The sequence below is a fragment of the Triturus cristatus genome, chromosome 6 (assembly GCF_964204655.1).
Source record: "Triturus cristatus chromosome 6, aTriCri1.1, whole genome shotgun sequence".
NCBI classification, from domain to species: Eukaryota; Metazoa; Chordata; class Amphibia; order Caudata; family Salamandridae; genus Triturus; species Triturus cristatus.
Genome location: NC_140589.1, coordinates 103986595 through 104008761, shown reverse-complemented (window position 1 = coordinate 104008761; position 22167 = coordinate 103986595). Strand labels below are relative to the sequence as shown.

Genomic DNA, 22167 nt, shown 5'->3' with positions numbered 1-22167 from the left:
AAGGCCTGCTATAGGAGTGACTGATAGGAATCCATGTGTCCATTTTAGGGTTTAGTTGTAGGAATACTACACCTATAGCAACGGGTGATTACACCACGTGGCCCCAGCTGTCATGCAGCCAGTTGTGTCAGATTTGGGCGGCCATTCCAGGGGTGGCATAATACATGCTTCAGCCCCTGGTAGGCCCTGGGTACACCGATGCCCTGGATACCTGTGGTATGCTGAGACAGGGACTGACAAGGCGGCCCAGTTCCAATTAGTGGATGCACCTAAGGTACATGTGTTTTAATTTCGAGAGAGAACAGCTAGGCTGTGGGTCTGATTGGCAGGCCCACAGCCGGAGAAAGTCGTAAACCAATGAAGCAAAAAGCAAAAAATCTGGGTGATCATAGGATTGCAGACCCTACTCTCCTACATGACCCCCCCCCAAACTTTGGGACAATAAGCTAACCTTGACCAGGTGAGTCTTCTTGCTCTAAGTGGAAATACCTGGAGAGCCCATCTGCATTGCCATGATCAGTGCCAGGTCTATGCTCCACTGTGAAGTCCATCCCCTGTAGGGAAATGGACCACCTAAGTAGTTTGGGGTTTTCACCCTTCATTTGATTTAGCCACAAGAGGGGCTTATGGTCGGTCTGAATCTTGAAGTGAGTGCCAAACAAGTATGGCCTCAACTTCTTCAGGGCCCAAACCACAGCAAAGGCCTCCCTCTCAATAGCTGACCAATTCTTCTCTCTGGGGGTCAGCCTCCTGCTAATAAAAGCTATGGGCTGGTCATGACCATCAAAATTCAGTTGCGATAGAACAGCTCCCACACCCAGCTCCGAAGCGTCTGTTTGGACAATGAATGGTTTGGAGTAGTCTGGACTCTTTAGGATAGGTGCTGTGCACATGGCCTGCTTTAGGTCATCGAATGCCTTCTGACAGCTTGCTGTCCACTGAACTTTTTTTGGCATCTTTTTACTTGTCAGGTCGTTTAGCGGGGTCACAATGGATCCATAATTTCTGACAAATTTCCGGTAATAACCAGTCAGGCCCAAGAAAGCTCGAACCTGAGTCTGGGTGGTTGGAGGAGCCCAGCCCTGGATGGCCTGTATTTTGCTCTCCAACGGTTGAACCTGGCCTCCACCTACAAGGTGGCCCAGGTATACAACCTGTGTCTGCCCTATCTGGCACTTGGTGGCCTTGATAGTGAGGCCTGCCTTCTGCAGGGCCTCTAACACTTTCCTCAGGTGGACCAGGTGATCCTCCCAGGTGGAGCTAAAGACAGCGATATCGTCCAGATACGCCGCACAGAAGTCGTCCAACCCAGTGAGAACTCGATTCACCAGCCTTTGGAAGGTGGCAGGTGCATTTTTCAAACCAAAGGGCATTACCACGAACTGATAATGCCCACCCGGGGTAGAAAATGCTGTTTTGGGCTTGGCCTCCTCAGCTAACCTGATTTGCCAATACCCAGCTGTCAGGTCAAACGTACTTAAGTAGTTGGCCGAGGCCAACCGGTCGATAAGTTCGTCTGCTCTTGGTATCGGGTGGGCGTCAGTCTTAGTGACCGCATTGAGACCTCTGTAGTCCACGCAAAACCTCATCTCTTTCTTACCGCCCTGGGTGTGAGGTTTCGGCACGAGCACTACGGGACTAGCCCAGGGGCTGTCCGAGGGTTCAATGACTCCCAGCTCCAACATTTTCTGCACCTCTGTCTTGATGCAGTCTCTGACATGATCAGGCTGCCGATAGATTTTACTCTTTACGGGCAGACTGTCCCCAGTGTCGACCTCATGGGTACACCACTTGGTCTGACTGGGTGTCAGAGAGAACATATGTCGAAAAGATTGAAGAACCTGTTTACAATCCTCTTGTTGATGTCCAGAGAGGCTGCCACAAAAGACAACACCGTCTACTGATCCATCGTCAGGGTTCTGAGAGAGCAGGTCTGGGAGAGGGTCACTCTCCTCCTCCTGTCCCTCATCTGTGGCCATGAGCAAGCCCATGCCCTCCCTGTCGACATATGCCTTGAGCCTGTTTACATGGAGCACCCTGTGGGGGCTCCGGGGAGTTCCCAGGTCTACCAAGTAGGTGACCTCTCCCTTTTGCTCAATGATCGTGTGGGGCCCAGACCATTTGTCTTTGAGTGCTGCTGGGGCCACTGGCTCCAGCACCCACACCTTCTGTCCAGGCTGGTACACAGTCAGGACAGCCTTTTGGTCGTGCCAAGCTTTCTGTAATTCTTGGCTCGCCTCCAGGTTTTTAGACGCCTTTTCCATGTACTCCGCCATCCGCGAGCGGAGACCGAGCACATAGTCCACAATGTTTGATGCCGGCTTTCTGAGAGGTCTCTCCCATCCTTCCTTTACCAAACAAAGGGGTCCCCTTACAGGATGTCCGAACAGAAGCTCAAAAGGGCTGTAGCCAACCCCCTTCTGCGGGACCTCTCTGTAGGCGAACAAGAGGCAGGGTATCAGGACATCCCATCTCCGCCGAAGCTTTTCAGGTAGTCCGTGAATCATCCCTTTTAGGGTCCTGTTGAATCTCTCAACAAGCCCATTGCATTGTGGGTGATAGGGTGTGGTGAACTTGTAGTTGACACCACATTCCTTCCACATAGCAGTCAGATATCCCGACATGAAGTTTGCACCTCTGTCTGAGACGACCTCCTTAGGGAAGCCCACTCTGGAGAACACTCCAAGTAGGGCCCGTGCCACCACAGGTGCTGTAGTGGTCCTAAGGGGAATAGCTTCAGGATACCTGGTGGCGTGGTCCACCACCACCAGTATAAACTTGTGCCCTGAGGCTGTCTGGGGTTCCATTGGACCGACAATGTCGATCCCCACTCGCTCAAAGGGTACCCCCACCACTGGTAGTGGTATGAGGGGGGCCTTTGTCGTGCCACCTGACTTACCACTGGCTTGGCAAGTGACACAGGAGCGGCAAAACTCCTTCGTATCTTCGGACATGTGGGGCCAGTGAAAGTGTGGAACAATTCTGTCCCAAGTCTTATTCTGGCCTAAGTGGCCTGCAAGGGGAATCTCGTGGGCCAAGGTGAGAAGGAAACCTCTCAGAGACAAGGGGACGACCAGCCTCCTGGTCGCACCAGGTTTGGGGTCTCTTGCCTCGGAGTACAGGAGTCCATCGTCCCAGTACACTTTGTGGGTACCTGTGGCGTTCCCTGCAGCCTCAGCAGCGGCCTGCTGTCTGAGGGGTTCAAGTGAGGGGCAGTCTAACTGTGCCTTCCCCAGGTCTTCCCTGGAGGGTCCCCCTGAGCCCAGAAACTCAACCTGACCAGGCTCAAGCTATTGCGGCTCAGTTTCCCTCAGTTCTTTAAGGTCAGCCTCCTCGGAGACTTGATCCACGACCTGGGGCAAGGGGGAAGGCGAAGCCTTACCCTTACTGCTCCTTTTCTTGGAAGGTGTCTGGTCCGTTCTTCCAGGATCCAGCACCTGTTCAGTGGGGCATCTTTTGGCCTGTGACCTGGTCACAGCAAGGACATGTGCTGGCAAGCCTAACATCTCCATGTGAGTCCTCTGCTCCACTTCTGACCATTGTGACGTTTCCAAATCATTGCCCAACAGACATTCTACGGGGAGGTCTGAACTAACCACAACCTTTTTCGGGCCACTTACCCCTCCCCAGGAGAAATCAACAACTGCCATACTGTGATTGGTAGTGACGTTGCTGGCATTGGTCACTAGGTAACTGGTACCTAGCATGATCTGTCCAGGGTCCACGAAGTTAGGCGTCACCATGGTGACACTGGCACACGTGTCCCTGTAGGCCTGAGCCACTTTTCCATTTATCAAAGGTGTCTGTCTGTATTTGCCCAAAGTATTGGGACTGGCATCAGGGGACATATCCATATCCCCTGTACAGACAAGGACGGCCTGAGTGAGCGTGCCGACTAAGTCGTCACTCCCCTCGGTTCCCAAGGTTAACCCAACTAATGCCTTGGGAGGCGCACTACCACTGCTGACTGTACTAGGGGGCGCAGGTGCCTTAGGGGCTGCAGTGGCAGGAGTTTGCCCTCCTTTCTTGGTGCACTCACTAAACCAGTGAGTCTTACTTTTACAGTATTGGCACCACCTTTTTGACTGGCCTTCTTGAGTCTTCTTCTTCTGTGAAGCCTGACCCCCACCCTCTTTGGTTTGTTGGGGACCTGTCGAAGACTTCTGGTCATTTTGTTCGTTCTTGTTACCCTTTTGGTCTGCTTTCTTCTGACCACCCTGGTTCTGATTCTGGTTCTGCTTGACCCTTGTTCTGACCCATCTGTCTGCCTTCTTTCCCAATTCTTGGGGAGAGGTCAGATCCGAGTCGACAAGGTGCTGATGCAACAATTGGTTCTGACAGTTGTTTAAAATCTGTTCTCGCATGATAAGATTGTACAATCCTGTGTAATCAGTAACCTTGCTACCCAGCAACCAGCCTTCCAAAGCCTTAGTGGCACAATCGACAAAGTCAGCCCAATCCTGAGACTGAATTTTCTGGGTGTCCCGGAACAGCACCCGGTACTGTTCCGTGGTTAAGCCGAACCCATCAATCAGTGTGTTCTTCAGGACTTGGTAGTTGTTAGCATCCTCAGCTCTTGTAGTGAGGAGCTTGTCCCTTCCTTTACCTTCAAAGGAAAGCCACAGTATAGCTGCCCACTGACTTGGGGGGACGCACTGGACAGTGCAGGCCCTCTCCAAGGCAGTTATCCACTTGTGGATGTCGTCCCCTTGTTTAAAGGGGGGCACTATTTTACTCAGGTGTCTAGTGTCTATACCCCTGTCTTTCTCTCTATTGAGAATGCTGCCACCAGTGGGATCTAACCCACTTAATTTCTGCTCTCGGGCCAAGGCAAGTCTTTCTTTGGCGAGGGCAAGTTCTTCCCGCTCGATCCTCAGATTGACCTCCCGCATCTTCGCTTCATGCTCCCTCCTCTGAGGGGAAGTCATTCCTCTCTGAGAAGGTGCCTGAGAGACATGTGTATGAACCGATCTGCCAGAGCCTCTGGAGAGAGACCTAGCTCGTCCGTTCCCAAGGTTAAGCCTGCTTGAGCGTGGGCCCGGGGCTCCCCCAGTTCCATTCTCATGCCTGCTTAAGTTGGTCCTTGTAAGCCTGCCGACTACCACTGGACCTTTGTCTGCCTCGTCTCCCGATAACTCGTCCTCGTCCTCCTCCTCTGTGTGGAGGTCGAGGTCTGGGTCACCGAGGGTTCCCTCTAAGGGAGGCATGTTCCCATCTGCACTGGGGGGACCTGGGTTAGAGGACCTCCTAGCATCGTACGCCTCTAAGAGACCTATCAGTATTGCGATGGTAGGGTTAGAACCCTGGTTTATCTTCCTGGAGGCACACAGTTGTCTCATCTCCTTGAAGCTAAGAGTTGCATATCGTGACACGACCTGTGGAGGGTCACTGACCACTAAGGGAGTCCCTGCAGACTCTCCGTGGACCGACATGCTTTTCTAGTGAGGTGTAAGTGTTGCACCTACCTACACTATGGGTTTACCTACTGATCCCTTGCTAAGAGTCGTAGTCAGGGTGTGCTAAGCCCTGTTACACTACAACAGCCGGTTCAGTAGAACTCGGAGTATTCTAAGTTAAGTTATATGTACCTGGGTACTTATGTGATCTTTCACTGCGATATTCTTAGGATACGTGTGTGGTAAAACAACAGCAAGCTCAAATCCCAACCGCTGCTCACCAATGTGAGAAGTTGGCCTGATATGTAGTGCTCACTATTCTAGTGATCACTGTGTATCATTCCAAACGACCCTTATTGATGATTGGTTGTAAGTCAACCTTATAGACCAGCTATCCTAGTAGCGTGGATACGAGCAGTCTTAGGCTAAACTCTAGAGGGCGTGTTAAGCCAGCTGTTTACCATCACATATACCCCTTGAACACCAAGTGAAAGGACACCACACAAGTTGTTATGAAAATAAAAGGATATTTATTTCTAACAAGACTACCCTGGCTCTTTATGAGGCAGGAAGCTAAGCACACTACAAAACTCTTAGGAAAATACTTCAGTTGCAAAATTTACACAAATGCCCGAGGGGCACGAGCAACCATCTACACTAACAGTGAGATGCGAATGGTTAGAGTCTGGAGGTACTGATTCCGGAGTGTTCCGATCAGTGGGACTAAACAAAAAGGAACTGGACACTTGTAGAGCGAACCTGCGATGGAGCACCGAGATGCTCGGGTTACCTAGCTCGGAGGCTGCGGCTGCGTGAAGTTCGGCAAGATGTCGGGAGTCCTCGTGTAGTCTCAGGAGCCTGAAAGGAGAAGTTGCTGGCAGGCGACCAGTGTCGATGTTCAGAGCGATCCAAGCCTGGATCGGTGATGAAGGAAACCTGAAAGCAGAGGGGACTCAGTTCTCAACCGCTAGCCAGCGATCGTGTGGGTACCAGGGGGGTACCGGCTGAAGTCACCTCGACCAGGTGAGTGGGTGACGTCGGACTCGGCTGTTCCTCGGACCAGGAGGCGCGGCGGCGACCAGGATGGAGGGCGAGCTGTCCCACGAAGGTGTCTGCTGTCGATGATGCTGGGCCCAGGAAGGGGCAGCGGATCTTGGCAGTGGCAACCCAAGCGGGGGAGTCAAGATGGCGTCGGGAGTGGACCAGGAGGGTCCGTGGTACTCCTCTGTTGAAGGGGAGCAAGAGCCAGTCTGGAGCAACCAGACCGGTGATGCAAATAATCTTGGAGCGTCGTGAAGAGGGCCACAAGCCGGTCGGCAAGTGGTCGGACAACGCGGGGAACAGCAAGAAGCGGAAGGGCCCCCACGCAGATCTCGTGGATGCTGGGGAGACAGACTTCGATGCTGGAGCTGCTCAGGGTTTAGGGCTTCTCAAACCCTAGGTGCACTCACTCGAGGGTCCCTCGGTGGGCGTGCTAGATAAGCGTCGTGCAGGTTCTGAAGATAGCCGGTCCCGCAGGTCTCGTCACACCTACGACTCTCAGCTGGGCTGATGAGGTAGGTAAAAAGGTCAGAGATGGCAGGGGACTCGGGTCTCGTCGAGCTGGGCAGTCTTGATCCGTAGGAGACGTACAGCAAACCGCAAGCGCTTAGGTGGTGCCTGCTGGTGCAGGGTGGCTACTCCTTAGCCACAAGGGAGAGTCTTCAGAAATAGTCAAGAGTTCCTTTCGTGGAAAGTGGTTCGTGATTCGGAGTTACCCGATTATCTGATTATCCAATTTGGGAAGGGGACTCGCTCCTACCTTTATTCTAAGAAAAGGGGCTGGCCCGTGACTAGGTTCTACCTATGGGTGGAGCCAGGAGGGGGGTGGTTACACCCCTATCCTTTGTCCGGCTTCGCGCCAGCTCAGGGGCTGGTGTGCCCCCGAAACTGGTTTGAGCCGGGCTATGCACAGTGAGCACCGGGGTGCCACTTGCAATCACCTTCCTTTCAGCCCTGCCTACCTGGGATACACAAACCCTGTCTGGGATGGTGCTAACACCGCCCTCGACAGGAAACCCTTTGTCCAAGCTCCCCTTGCTGGAAGGTCCCCCAGCAGCAGGAGGTCAGACTTGTGTCTGGTGGCAGCATCCATTTTGTGATGCTGAGGCTTGAGTCAACTTTAACCGGGGTTCAAGGTTACTTCCATGTCGTGTCCCTCTAAAAGGGGGGAATGCTAACCCCGTCGCCAGGACTGGCGAGGGGTTCGTATTCCCATTCGTATGACACCTTACTCGACATGTGTAGGTGATGCGATGCCAAAGTTAGCAAATAACCGCAAGGATTATAACGCATCACAAGTAGTTGGCCCGCGTCACCATGGAACGGCTATTAGGACTTGGTTCCGCAAGCCGTCGACGGGCTCAGCTCGCGCCAGAGCACCGTCCCACATGATTCCCTGCACTCTGCCTTCAGGATTGATAAGGCCTGCTATAGGAGTGACTGATAGGAATCCATGTGTCCATTTTAGGGTTTAGATGTAGGAATACTACACCTATAGCAACGGGTGATTACACCACGTGGCCCCAGCTGTCATGCAGCCAGTTGTGTCAGATTTGGGCGGCCATTCCAGGGGTGGCATAATACATGCTTCAGCCCCTGGTAGGCCCTGGGTACACCGATGCCCTGGATACCTGTGGTATGCTGAGACAGGGACTGACAAGGCGGCCCAGTTCCAATTAGTGGATGCACCTAAGGTACATGTGTTTTAATTTCGAGAGAGAACAGCTAGGCTGTGGGTCTGATTGGCAGGCCCACAGCCGGAGAAAGTCGTAAACCAATGAAGCAAAAAGCAAAAAATCTGGGTGATCATAGGATTGCAGACCCTACTCTCCTACACAGTCCACCAGTACAACGATAACTTTAAGCAGTTCAATGTGCCATGGATGCCTGACGCGTTTCTCTTCAGAAGCTTTGTCAATTGAAGGCGCATAGGACACCGCACTCATCATTTAAATGCTCCAATGCATGACCTGAATGGGACACTCTGCCGTGACTAGCAGAGCAATATGGGCGTTGTAGTGTCCTTTATCTCCCAATGGAGCGCGCAATGTTGCTGCTGTAATGTTAAATGCCCCCAGATGGGCCTCGGTGTTCCGGTGGACATGCTAAATCCATTGCTGCCCCACGAAATCGGCCAGAAAATCTAGAAAATCAGCTATAGTCAACAAGGATTTATACTATTTTGTCACAATCAACAAATATATATATATATGCATGTGTTGTCTGATTCGGTTGCCCTTTTGCATGATCTCCTGTTGCAGTAGCAGGGCTGGTTCTTCCACTTGAGCCTTCACAACCTACACCTCAGTGCTTGGAGATTGAGCAGTGACTGCTGATGACATTTGATCTTTCTCCTGAGGTGGTTGGTGTTATTCTGGCAGTCAGGTGTCCTTCAACAAAGGCTGTCTATGCACGACACTGGAAAACTTTTAGTGTGTGGTGTTCTTTTAAAAAAATGTATTCTGTTTATTATGTTTTAGACAAAACATGAAACAATAACAACTCCTTACCCCCAATACAGAAGGCATATGGACAGGCGTACGCCCACCAATGTACAATGTTTCTCATTTTTGCAATCCCAGACTGCTGTTTACAGCACAAACCCCTCAGTTCCTCAGTGGGTTTCCACCTCCCTGGTATTGTGTGCAAAGTCCACGACAGATCTCTATCCCACCATTTCTCAATCTTCCCCTGGCAGTCTACCCTCACCATTCCTTCAGTTCCATCCATGGCCCCCAAATTCTTTTGAACTTCTTAGGACCGATATATTTGCCGTTCTGGAAGGAGCTGGGTCATGAGCGCTTTCCCCTTCTCCGCCAGATTTGTAATAGCTCTCTGACCTCTGGGTCAGTGCCAGCCTGTTGGAAAAAAGCAATGGTCACTCCACTTCTGAAAAAAGCGACTTTAGACCCGACTAGTGCGGCGAATTACAGACCCATTTCTCTCCTTCCTTTTCCGATAAAGATAGTTGAACGTCTGGTCAGCAAAAGTCTATCTGAGTTCCTTGAATCCAATTCTAAGTTGGATGATGTCCAATTTGGTTTTCGACCTGGTCACGGAACCGAGACTGCACTGGTGACCGTATTGAATGATCTTCGGATGCGGGCAGACAGAGGGCAATCAGGCATTCTAATTTTGCTCGATCTGTCTGCCGCTTTCGATACGGTCAACCATGAAATCCTGCTGACCAGACTGAAAGAAATTGGGGTGTCTGGGATTGCCCTCAATTGGTTTCAATCTTATTTATCGGATAGGTGTCAAGCGGTCTCCCTTCCACCGTATCGGTCTAAATCTTCTGAAGTCCACCATGGTGTTCCCCAAGGGTCGGCAATAAGTCCCATTCTTTTCAATATTTATATGCAACCCCTGGTCCGACTTATAAAAACACATGGTGTGAGACTTGTAAATTATGCTGACGACACTCAAATCTTTTTCTCCCTTGAGGGGAATCACTCTATCCCATTGGCAGCCTTTCATGATTGTATGCGAGATACTGCCGAATGGCTAAGAGCAAACTCTCCTCAGTTCAATTCAGGGAAAACTGAGGTTCTTCACTGTACCACCGGGAGGATTCCCCCCCCTTTCCCTGAAAACCTCTGGTCATCTCTATCTACGCCCACTCTGGCGCCGGCTAAAGCTGTACGCAACCTGGGAGTTATGTTTGATGCCACTTTAACTCTGGAAATGCACGTCAATAAGGTGGCAGGGACTTGTTTTTCTCTGATTAGAGCTCTGAGGAAAATGTTTCCACTACTACCTGAGGCGGCGAGAGCACTGGTCACTGACGGTGTTATCCTCAGTAGACTAGATTACTGTAATGCTCTACTGTTGGACGCCCCCAAATTTTTGACTGAACGTCTCCAGAGAGTTCAGACCATGGCGGCCAAATTGGCACTGATGAAACCACGTCGGTCATCAGGTTTGTTGGCTCTTGCTGAGCTTCATTGGCTACCACTTACGCAGAGGATCCAATTTAAATCCCTTTGCCTGGTTTTCAAGGCTCTGCATGGACAAGGACCTATACCCCTTCAAGACATTTTTATGTGGTATGTACCTACCAGGTGTCTTCGTTCTGGCAGTGCCTACTTGGTAAAAATTCCAAAGGTTCGGAAAGTTAAGTCAGGAGGCAGAGCCTTTAGCTTTGCTGCAGCTAAGCTCTGGAATGGCCTCCCCCTGGAACTCAGACAGTCGCATGACCTTCTGCAGTTCAGGAAGAAACTTAAGACATGGCTGTTCCCTAGAGCTCAATAATCTTCCTGGCATTATCTGCTCCTCTTCGCTCCTCCCTAGCCACATATCTCTGTATCATGTACTGTAGCGCCAAGATACCCGTTGGGTGATTGCTGCGCTTTATAAATACTCTATACAATACAATACAATATACACCAGTCCATACCTTCCTCTCACTTCCGCCGAGTCGGCAAAGTCTTTGTCCCCCAATAATTGAGGCTGTCACAGCATGCCACCATCAAGGCCTAGTTACTGAAAAGCTGTGTGTATCTTAGGGTTGCTCCTACCAGATACCAAGTGCAATCTTTTGTGGTGTAAGCTGTATCTCCTGGCCCAGTGTTTCCGCTACTCGTGTGTGCCAATCCGCTTCCAATACTCCCGGATCCCTGGACATTCCCACAGTGTGTGAATCTGGGTGCCCCTCTTCCGCAATCTTTAAATCAAAAAAGGGTTATGGCCCCTAATCAGCAAGGCTATGCCTATACAACAATATACACAACAAAAACAATGCCAATGCTGATCACTATTTAACTAATCACTCATCTCAATCACATGTGACACTCATAGTGATTGGAAGGAAAACAAATTAGTTTTTAATTTTTAAATAGGAAGTTTAGTTCTCCAGTATTGGGGTGTCTTTCATAGATTCACATGCTTGAATATATTCCCCGTCGTCGGAGTGGGAGTCCCCCGGTAAATAATATAGCAATATATACAGTGATAATATATATATATACCTATACATACGTAATCATATAAAAACAGAGATATAAGCATGTAATAACCTCAAGAATGTCCCTATATGAAATTTCTATAGAGATACATGGAAAGAGAAAAAAGACATTCGCAGTCTATCTCTGTCATTATGTTAGTCCGAACTCCGGCCAATCAGGCGCCAGCTCCTCTCTAGAACCTTCTCCTCAGAGCTCCTCACCTCAGATTTTCTACCGCACGTCGTGTGAAAGGGAGTCTCCCTGAGCTCTGCTCAGTTTTGTTCTCTTCAAAATGTCTTCAAGTAAGAAGTCTTTGTTTAGACCTTGTTCTTCTTGTGGAAAGCTACGTTTATTCTCAGAAGATCCACACAGTAAGTGTATTTACTGTCTTTACCCAGACCATGAAGTGGCTAAATGTAAGTTCTGTAGAACTTTTTCTACAAAAACTCTGAAGGACAGGGAAGGCCGTCTCTTGTTGTGGCTCCAGAGACTTAAGGATAAAGATGAAGTGGTTTCTGAAGTAGAAAGCCTTACTTCTGGCCGTTCCCACACAGCCGCTAAGCGCAGTAGCATACAAGAATTACCTTCTCCTTTTCTGAAAAAGAAGAAAATGTCTTTGACTATGACATCTGCCACTTCTTCTGCCTTGTCTACTGCTTTGTCCCCCACGAGACTTAGTTCTCAGGCTGCTGAGGCTTCCACTTCCCAGTTTTCAGGGAAAAAACTGGCTTCATCGTCGACGAAGCTTCCGACGACGAAATCTGCAATTTCCTGCTCGTCGACGGTGACGCTCACGACAACGACAGCATCAACATCGTCGTCGACGGTTCCGTCGACGTTGTCGGCGTCGACGATGTTAATCAGTACCATCAAGACTGTATCCTCTATTGTACCTATTGCATCGTCGTCGACGAAGAAGAAGGAAAAAATGTCGTCGACATTGACTTCGTCGTCGTCGAAGGTTGAGAAATCGTCCTCGTCGTCGAGTGACCCGTCGACGAGTGTCCCGACGACGAAGAAGAAGACCCCGTTGTCGCATTTGGCGACGACGATGCCGTCGACGAAGGTTCCGTCGACGAAGGTTGCGTCGACGAAGGTCCCGTCGACGATGGTCCTGTCGATGCTAACTTCATCGGCTATGGTTACGTCGACGATGGTTCCTTTGACAAGTCCGTCTACAAGAATGTCCTCAGTGCCTTCTATGTCTCCGGTACCGTCGACGGCAATCTCTTCAGTGCAAATAAAGATTAAAAGGACGACTGCTACTCAGAGGTCCTTAAGAGATCGGAGTTCCTCCACGTCCACAGCACCTACTTCGTCTTTTGCCGCTGCCCCTTTGGTACCATTGCCACCAAGTTCTCGACCTGATACGTCGGGTGAAGTTATATTGTTGGAGGATTCCCATCTTCCTTCTCCATTGTTTGCCACGGATTCTGATCATGATTCAGAGGACGGTTTACCTGAATCGTTTGGGACGGCTCGCTGCCCCTCAGATTTAATAATAAAGTGCCAAGAGGATAGTAGTGAGGATGAGGAACACTTTTATCAGCAAGATGTTCCTACAGAAGGGCAAACTGCGACGCTACCACTATCCCTCATAACAAATCTTCAACTTATGTTGGACGATTATAATAGACGGCTTCCTTTATCACCACAAGAACCTGTGGTTCCGCCTCTTCCAGTGGTGCCAACAACTTTATCGGAACCGGTACCAGCCCCAATTCCATCTATGGTAACACCTTCACTACCGCTGCAACATTCCTCCACTCGGGCAGTACCTTCTCATATTACTGAACAAGAAGAAGAAATTCCTCAAGACAGAGAGGATGGTGAGATTCTTGATTATGGTGGTGATGATGATGATGACGATGATGGTATGACGGAGTGGGATGATTATCATGCTCAAACACCATCTCCCTCGGCAGTGATACCTGGTGACTCACCACTGGTGGATATCGCCAGTTTTCACCAGTTAATGGATAGGGCAGCACAGAGATTCAAATTGACTACGGAACGTAAGGAGGAGGATTGTTTCCTTTACGATTTCAAAAACCAGCCTTTTAAACAAACACATACAATCCCTATAATCAAATTTATTTGGGAGGAAGGCAAAAAGATTATGAAGACTCCAAATAGTCTTCCGGCACAGGTGCCCAGATTGGAAAAGAAGTACAAATCGCCTTCGGGAGCGCCAGCGTGTCTTACTGGTCAAGCAAAGGCAGATTCTGTGGTGACACAGGTCGCGCAACGTCGGGAGAGAAACCCTGCGTCAACGATCACGGCACCACCTGACCGTGATGGACGTCGTTTGGACGCCATAGGGCGGAAATTTTCTTCAATGGCTTCCACCACTGTAAGAGCGGCTAATGCTCTGGCCATTTTAGGCCGCTACGACCGTCAGGTATGGGCGGATATCTCAGCGTTAGTTGACCAACTGCCGGAACCATCAAAGAGTGAGGCCCTAAAGCTACTCCAGGAGGGTGAGAGTACATCTGCGGAGATGATAGACTGTGCAGTGGATATCGCCTGTATGGGATTCCGTCAGCTTGCTGGGGCAGCAGTATTGCGCAGGCAAGGGTGGTTGCGCTCAACATCCTTTCGTCAGGAAGTACAGGCAAAAATATTGGACATGGCATATGATGGAGAGGCTTTGTTCGGAGATCATGTGGATGAAGCTCTCCAATCGATAAAGAAGGATACGGAAACTGCCCGCTCTCTGGGCACATTACAATTTCGGAAACAGTCCTTTCGGGGTGCACGCGGACGCGGCACCTCTTCCAATTTTCGACGAGGAAACAACCAGTATAGATCACATAACCAAGGTTCCAACCGTTATTCCTATAACCAACAGCAATCCTCTCGACAGCAGTCTTCCAAGACTTACAGAGGAAAATCCTCTTATAGGGTTTCTACCCCTAAGAGACAATGACTTATATCAGTCCCCAAAAATTGGAGGTCGAATCTCTCTGTACTTTTCTCAATAGTCCTCCATAACAAAGGACCGTTGGGTTTTGGACATTGTAGAAAGAGGTCACACTTTAGAGTTCACCGAATTCCCTCCACCCACACCACCTACCGGACCACCACCAGCTCATATCAAGGAATTGTTACATCAAGTTCAACTTCTAATAGACAAGGGAGCTATAGAGGTAGTTCCAAGATCTCAAAAAGGAAAAGGATTTTATTCCCGATTTTTTCTTATCACCAAAAAGAACGGGGAATGGAGGCCCATTCTAGATCTGAGGGCTCTCAACAGATTTCTGAAGAAACAATCCTTTCGCATGCTGACGCTTGTAGAGATCTTGCGCTTACTCTCACAAGGAGATTTCATGGCAACAATCGATCTCCAAGATGCTTATTTTCATATCCCCATACTACGACAACATCGGAAATTCCTTCGTTTTCGAGTGGGTCGGAAGGATTTCCAGTTCAAAGTACTACCATTCGGCTTACGCTCGGCCCCGCGAGTATTTACAAAGATGCTAGCCCCTGTCGTAGCGTTCCTACGTCTCCAGGGTGTACAGATCTTCCCATATCTGGACGACTGTCTCCTAAAATCACAATCAGAAGTGCAACTTCGACAGCACACACGTCTTTGCAAGGAGGTGTTTCGCGCCTTGGGGCTCTCCATAAATACCGCAAAGTCACATCTACAGCCTTCTCATCACAAGGATTTTCTGGGAGCAACTTTGGAGACAGTGCCAGCCAGGGCACTTCCCTCCCAAGACCGTCTTCAAAGGATTCTCCGTCTGGTAACCCTTATCAGATCAAAAAGATCAGTTTCTGTACGACTGTTAAAGTCATTTCTGGGGATGGCGTCGTCATGCATTGCATTGATCCCTCATTGCAGGTTACGGACACGCCCCATCCAAGAAGAACTGGATGTCCAGTGGCGTCAGGTTACGGGTTCTTTCAACGATCTCGTAACCGTCACAGATCGGATGAAGTCGGCACTGAAATGGTGGACAAAACCGTTAAATCTAATGAAAGGCATTTCATTTTTGTCAATAATACCAGACATGACAATAACAACGGACGCCTCTCTAGAAGGATGGGGTGCTCATTTGGAGGATCTATCAATCAAGAGAAAATGGACAATATGCCAAAAAGCCTGGCACATCAACAGGTTAGAACTCATGGCTATATTTCTGGCTCTCAAATCCTTTCTCCCTTTAATCCAAGGAGAATCAGTCCTCATACAGACAGACAACACAACCTGCATGCACTACGTCAACAAGCAGGGCGGAACAAAATCTCCGATACTGTCTCGTCTAGCCCAGTCGATCTGGGATTGGTCTCTCAACCATCACATCACGATTGCAGCAGTTCATCTACCGGGGGTATCCAATATCCTGGCGGATTCCCTGAGCAGGTCCTCCTCGTCGACCCACGAATGGGAGTTACATCAGCCGACGCTAGAGATGATATTTCAACGATGGGGACGTCCACAGCTGGATCTCTTTGCCACACCAGAGAACCGCAAATGCCGACACTATGCAAGCTGGCATCCCCACCAAGGATCACGGGGCAATGCCCTTTTGATGAACTGGTACAATCTGTTTGCCTACGCTTTTCCTCCAATCCCACTCATACCTCGGGTCCTGTGGAAAATGCGGAGACAACCTTGCCATCTAATTCTAGTAGCCCCCCGTTGGCCTCGGCAAGCATGGTTCTCAGAGTTACTCCTAATGTCTCAATGCGAACCCATCCTTCTGCATCCTCGTACAGATCTTCTTACAATGAGCAAGGGGAAAATTTGTCATCCGAATCCCTCCTCACTGAGCTTATCAGCTTGGAACCTGAGCACTGTGAATTTGCCCATTTAGACATCCCACAAGACTGTAGAGACATCTTGGCTCAGGCGAGGGCTCCTTCTACGGTAAAGACGTACAAGTTAAAGTGGAAAAGATTCTGCCACTGGTGTGCAGCTAATGGAGTTCATCCATTTCACTCCACGCCACAACAATTGCTACCTTTCTTCTTGCATTTAGCTAACTCCGGGTTGTCTCATGCAACCTTGAGGGTTTTTCTGGCGGCAATCTCCCGTTTCCGTCAAGATGGTTCAACGTCCCTTTGTTCTTCAAGGATTATCCAACAATTCTTCAAGGGGTTATTTCGTAAATTTCCTCCTGTTAGACGCCCACCTCCATTGTGGCATCTGAACATCGTATTGGCACAACTGATGAGGCCACCGTTTGAACCTATTCACAAGATCGAGTTGAAGTTTCTAACTTGGAAGGTAGCTCTTCTTCTGGCACTAACGTCTTCACGTCGCGTCAGTGACATTCACGCATTTACCATAAATCCGCCTTTCCTACAGTTCAAACCAAATTCTGTAGTGTTGCGTACAAATCCAACCTTTTTGCCGAAGGTACGTTCAGACTTTCATATTAACGAACCAGTGATTTTGAAAACCTTCTTTGCTAATCCTCAAACTCCTGCGGAGCAAAGATTACATTCTCTGGATGTGAAACGATGTTTAAAGTTCTACATCAACAGAACAGCTTCTTTGCGGAAAACGGATCAACTCTTCATTGCTTATGGACGCTATCACAAGGGACGTCCAGTTACAAAACCAATTATTGCACGTTGGGTTTCAGCAGCCATCGTATTCTGCCATCAAAAGGCAAACAAGCCATTGCAGTCACCAGTGAGGGCCCACTCCACTAGAGCGATGTCTTCTTCAACCGCATTATTTGCTGGAGTGCCTTTGCATCAGATCTGCAGAGCAGCTACGTGGTCAAGCACACATAAGTTTACAAGACACTACTGCTTGGCAACTTTAAATGAGGAGGATGCTGCAGTTGGGCAGGCAGTGCTTCGCAATCTTTTTAAATAAGGTGAGCCTCTTCCTTCCCTCCTCCATATTGTTTCCATGTACCGTTGAAATAATGGTTTATTTACATTTATATAGATATACAGTAATATCATATATATAGATAAAGATATTGATTGGCAGTACAACTGTCTAGTGCTGTTATGACTATGGAAACAATGATAATTGTTACTGCTGGCTATTCTATATTCAAGCATGTGAATCTATGAAAGACACCCCAATACTGGAGAAGAACAATTGTTACTTACCTGTAAACAGGTGGTTCTCCAGTATTGGTGTCTTTCATAGATTCACATGCGACCCTCCCTCCTCCCTTCAGAGGCTCTCTTCTCCTCATACACTCTAAGTCACTTTGGTGCTACGAAAATCTGAGGTGAGGAGCTCTGAGGAGAAGGTTCTAGAGAGGAGCTGGCGCCTGATTGGCCGGAGTTCGGACTAACATAATGACAGAGATAGACTGCGAATGTCTTTTTTCTCTTTCCATGTATCTCTATGGAAATTTCATATAGGGACATTCTTGAGATTATTACATGCTTATATCTCTGTTTTTATATGAATACGTATGTATAGGTATATATATATATATATATATATATATATATATTATCACTGTATATATTGCTATATTATTTACCGTGGGACTCCCACTCCGACGACGGGGAATATATTCAAGCATGTGAATCTATGAAAGACACCAATACTGGAGAACCACCTGTTTACAGGTAAGTAACAATTGTTCTTTCCAAGTTTGGTAAGTTCATGTTATTAATTTAATGAACATAATCAATAATCATCGGACCACATGAAAAAATACAAACATACAACAAATTACTTTTTCATTCTTTTTTGCAGAGTTTTATATAGCGCGAACTTGACCTGAATCCAATCAGGTATCAGAGTGCTTTACATAGCACCAGTTACGTTACATGAGGCCACACATTCATTTTTTTTTGTTAGGCACGGGGAGATTAAGTGATTTGCCCAGAATCACAGGATGTTCAGCGTCAATACCGAGACCTGAACCCAGTTCCCCAGGTCCGAGGTCAAGCGCCCTAGCCATTAGGCCAACTCCTCTCATTACATTTCACACTTAAAAGCATTTAAAGAAAGTATTTAAAGAAAGTAGAGAAAGCTCAAGTTCCAAAGAAGCATAAGGAAAGAATATAAAGAAAAGCTCGAAAAGAAAAAAGAGATGAAAACTAAGCCCAGGGTGGGGTTAAGGACTAGTAGTGCTATTTTTAGTTTTTTTGAAAACAACACAGCCCTAGGACAGTAGCAACCAAACAGTACTGTATTCAAGTCTTCAAGCAGCACTTTCATTTGACATTATAGGGTACTTGTCCCCTCAAGACCTGATACTCTCAATTTTAGACCCCACTTGTTTAGTTTAGAATAGAAGGTCTACGCGTTTCAAACCCTTAAGTTATTTGTAGGGTTTTCCTCAGGACCTGGAACAAGGAGCTAGAAATCAAAAAGTAGAAGGTGTACGTGTTACCATTTAATCTCAGCTCTCATCCAGCACTTCAATTTAACAACACCCTAATCCTTTTAATAAATATTTACCTTAATTCAACTTTGTGATGGCACCATCAGTGCCTCAACAAGTCTGTAGTGATTCTCACTGTTAAATAAAATCAACAATGGTTTCAGTTCATCATAAGTAACAGGACAAGTGCGCATTTTATACAAAGGGCTGTGGATTGTTCACTTTGAGGACAACTACTCACATAAAGGTCCGCGTTGTAAATCTTTGAGCACGGACGGCTGAATGTGGATAAGTTAATGCGATGTTGAATTCATCTTAATAACGAACTGCAAAGCAAAAATCAGGAGCTTAGTTCGTGAACGCTCGTTTTCTATATTCTATAAGTAAATGCCTATACACGGCTTCTGCATACCTCGAGAAATTTACTTAGTGCTATCCCTGAGTTCAATCTGTTTCTTCGGAGTCAGCGGGATCCTGTCTACGCTGATCTAAAGTTAACGAGAGGCAACTTCAATAACCAATACCTCAGTAGAGAACCACACGCGCCTTCGTTATAAATTGTCAGAAAGCATAGAAAACGTGCTCGCAGCTTCAAACAGGACCTCCGTATTGAATTCGTACCTCGTCTTGACTTTTACGGCAACCATCCACATTGCAGCCGGCGGCCGCGTCTATGTTGAGAGCGCATTTATGTGACGTTGCCCGATCGCGCGTCACATGACCGGTTTTTTTTGCCTCAATATCCAGGATGGCAATCAGTTTATAATTCAATGGATCTCCGGTGTCACCCTTTTTGTGAATGGGTTGTAGCAAAGAGCCTTTACAGGCTTCCGGAATTGTTGAATTAGCCAAGCAATACTGATAGAGTGGCATAAGTATGGTTCCCCAGAAGTCAGTCTTCTTTGAAGTCCCGGTAAGCCGTTGGGTCCCGGAGCCCCGTCATTTTGTGATGTTTTTTAGTATTGTTGTCACATGATTCCCTACATCAGGAGATTCGGTTGTTTCCTCAGTGGTTGGAGGAAGAGTGTTGGGCAAACTAGTACTGATGGAGAGACGTTGGTGATTCAGTGGGGTCTGATTGGAGCATTACAATACAATGTGGTCACATGGATGATCCATGTGTGACTAGCGACCCCATTACGCCGATCATGTCCATGTCCAGACAGCCTATTGATATATGACCAAAATTCCGCCTGTTTGCTTGGAATCAGCAGGTTAAAAATATACAGCCATTTTTTTTTTTGTAGACTTGTAAAGCGCACAGCTGCCCCAGCAATGGGGCGTCCCGGCGCTGTAGACCGCTGGGGAACCCGTCCTGGCTATCCCTGTGAGATGGTCCCTTTCTGGGTATCTCCAAGGTGAAACCAGGCATCCCCGGTGTCTGTGGGGGGCTGTTGTAGAGATGAGGCAAGCTTAATGCCCAGAGTTGCCGAGTGTGTTCCTGGTTAGAGTAGGTACCGAGGCGAGAATTATCGAGTCCGTTTTGACCCTGGTCCACGACCCTGCCGCGTCAGGAATTGAACCCTGGTCCTTGGCCGATTCTCTGCTTACGGGTCTGCCACCTCTAACTAGTGAGCCACACCTCTCCCCATTGAGACTCTTGCTGTTGTCTTTTAAAGTCCCATACATTTTTCCTGTGTATTTTCCTTGCTAACTGTTGGTTTTGTGATGTTTTGTGATGTTTTGTCGTTTCCCTCTTGCATGTGAATGAAGGTGGCTTGTCTCAAGGCCCGCTTACTTTGTTTCACTTTTCCACACCTGGGTTGAAATTGGCAGCATACCTTTTCTCTGGAAGCTTGATGTTGTTTTTTTTTTATTACCTAGCAAAAGATGGTACACCTCCAGCACCAGTTTGATCCAGTTCTCAGCGACATTGCCTACTGTGAAATCCTTAGCCATTGTGGACCAGTTACTTTTACCAGTTTAATAGACCTGATGTATCTATTTTATTCCATTTTAATCTTCTCAGGAAGTGCATGAATTCCCACCCTATTGGAATGACCCAAAAAGGAGATGTGCGATAGACTGGCCTTTTGTAATGTGATAACTATGGCCAGAAGATGATCACTGGTCTGTCACGCAGGTTTTTGAAATTCTGCCAGTTGTCCATACAGGCGATTGCAGATTAAGATATAGTCAATCGAAGATTTACTTTTCCCCTGAGGGTCTTTATTTATGGCTGAGTTGGAAGATTGGGGCGTTTGTATTGATTTTAATCTGTACGTGTTTAGAAATGTGTTCATTAACATTCCAGCGTGGTCCTTAGGCAATACTGCATCTGGTGCTGTCCCCAGGTTTAGGGTGTAATTATCCCCGGCCATTATGATTCCACAGTTGGCTGACTACTTAACAATTCTTCAAGTATATCCACTAGAATCCTCATCTCGCCATGTCTGGGTGATTCCTTGCAGTAAAAGTAGACATTCAAGAGTACAATCGTCAATGGGCAGCTGTTTAATTTCAGACCCTGCAAGTGAATGGCTTGGACCATATCCATGTTTAATAAGTGTTTGCCTTTTATGTTGCTGCTAATTTGTGTGTATATGGATAGACCCCCCCCCCATGGCCTTCCAAATATGTTGTACTTTTTTGCTAGCTGCTGGAATTCGGTGAAACCTGGGATAGCCACTGGAGCAAGCAACCAAGTTTCTTGGAGATATAACAGGTACCCAGTCTGTAAAAATGTGAATGCCGCCCTGTTCTGCAGTGTAGTTTTTAGCCCGTACACATTCCATGAGATTACTTTCAAAGTGTTGTTCAGTCCGCTGCGGAGACAGTCATTTCTTTTTGTGCTAGGAGCAGTTTGGTTTTGAGGATGTTCGAATCATTGCTGTTCCATCTTCTGTGTTGATCAGTTTTTCCTCTATCTGTGATCGTACACCCTGTTGAGTAGAGTTGGGCGAAAGGTGTATTCTTAAATTAAGAAATGCTGTGGTGCGAGGAACTGGATTTGTCCCTCTCAAGATGGACTTTCATAAGATCTGTGTCTTTTTGGCATTGGCTCCACCTCCTAGCATAAATGGGTATCTCTCCTCTTTTGGTGTGTGTACCACGATCCCCCATTTCGCGAATTGATCTCTTTCTTTCATAATTTTTTGGGTATCAAGTTATTTTTCCATTTTAATATTGTTGACTCTCATATTGTGTTGTTACCCAATGCCTTAAATTGTACTTGAATGAGGTCTTCAGTCACGATGGGGGAAAGCTCTGGGATGTGTTGAAAGATTTGTAAAATGTTAGGCCTTTATAATATATCAGAGCTTCCCCGTGATATATATCTTCGGGTGTAAAAATGATGATGTTATTCTCCACTTCCCTTTGCCCTTGGGCCCTTTGACTGGCCACATGGGAGTGTGTTTCAGAGCTTTGAGCATTTGTTGTGGTTACTCCGATATCTTTGTGAACGGCCTTAGTACCCCAAATCTCAGTGTTATCCAATAGAGGGAAATATATAATTTCTCTGTC

The 22167-nt window shown here is 47.7% G+C and overlaps 1 long non-coding RNA gene and 1 pseudogene across 3 annotated transcripts in view; one reads left to right on the top strand and one right to left on the bottom strand.

Annotated features, from left to right (window-relative positions):
• LOC146816444 (ATP-binding cassette sub-family C member 10-like) overlaps positions 1-22167 on the top strand; it is an 839384-nt pseudogene that overhangs the window by 176646 nt on the left and 640571 nt on the right. The gene's annotated exons all lie outside the window — the stretch shown is intronic.
• Positions 18065-19375, bottom strand: LOC146816446 (uncharacterized). Of its 2 annotated transcripts, XR_014962905.1 has the most exons (5): positions 19324-19375; positions 19115-19190; positions 18944-19028; positions 18780-18837; positions 18065-18677 (listed from the first exon to the last, which is right to left on the bottom strand). It is a non-coding gene; the product is annotated as an uncharacterized LOC146816446 (long non-coding RNA). The 2 variants fall into 2 exon arrangements; XR_014962904.1 differs by having other exon boundaries at positions 18398-18677; positions 19115-19352.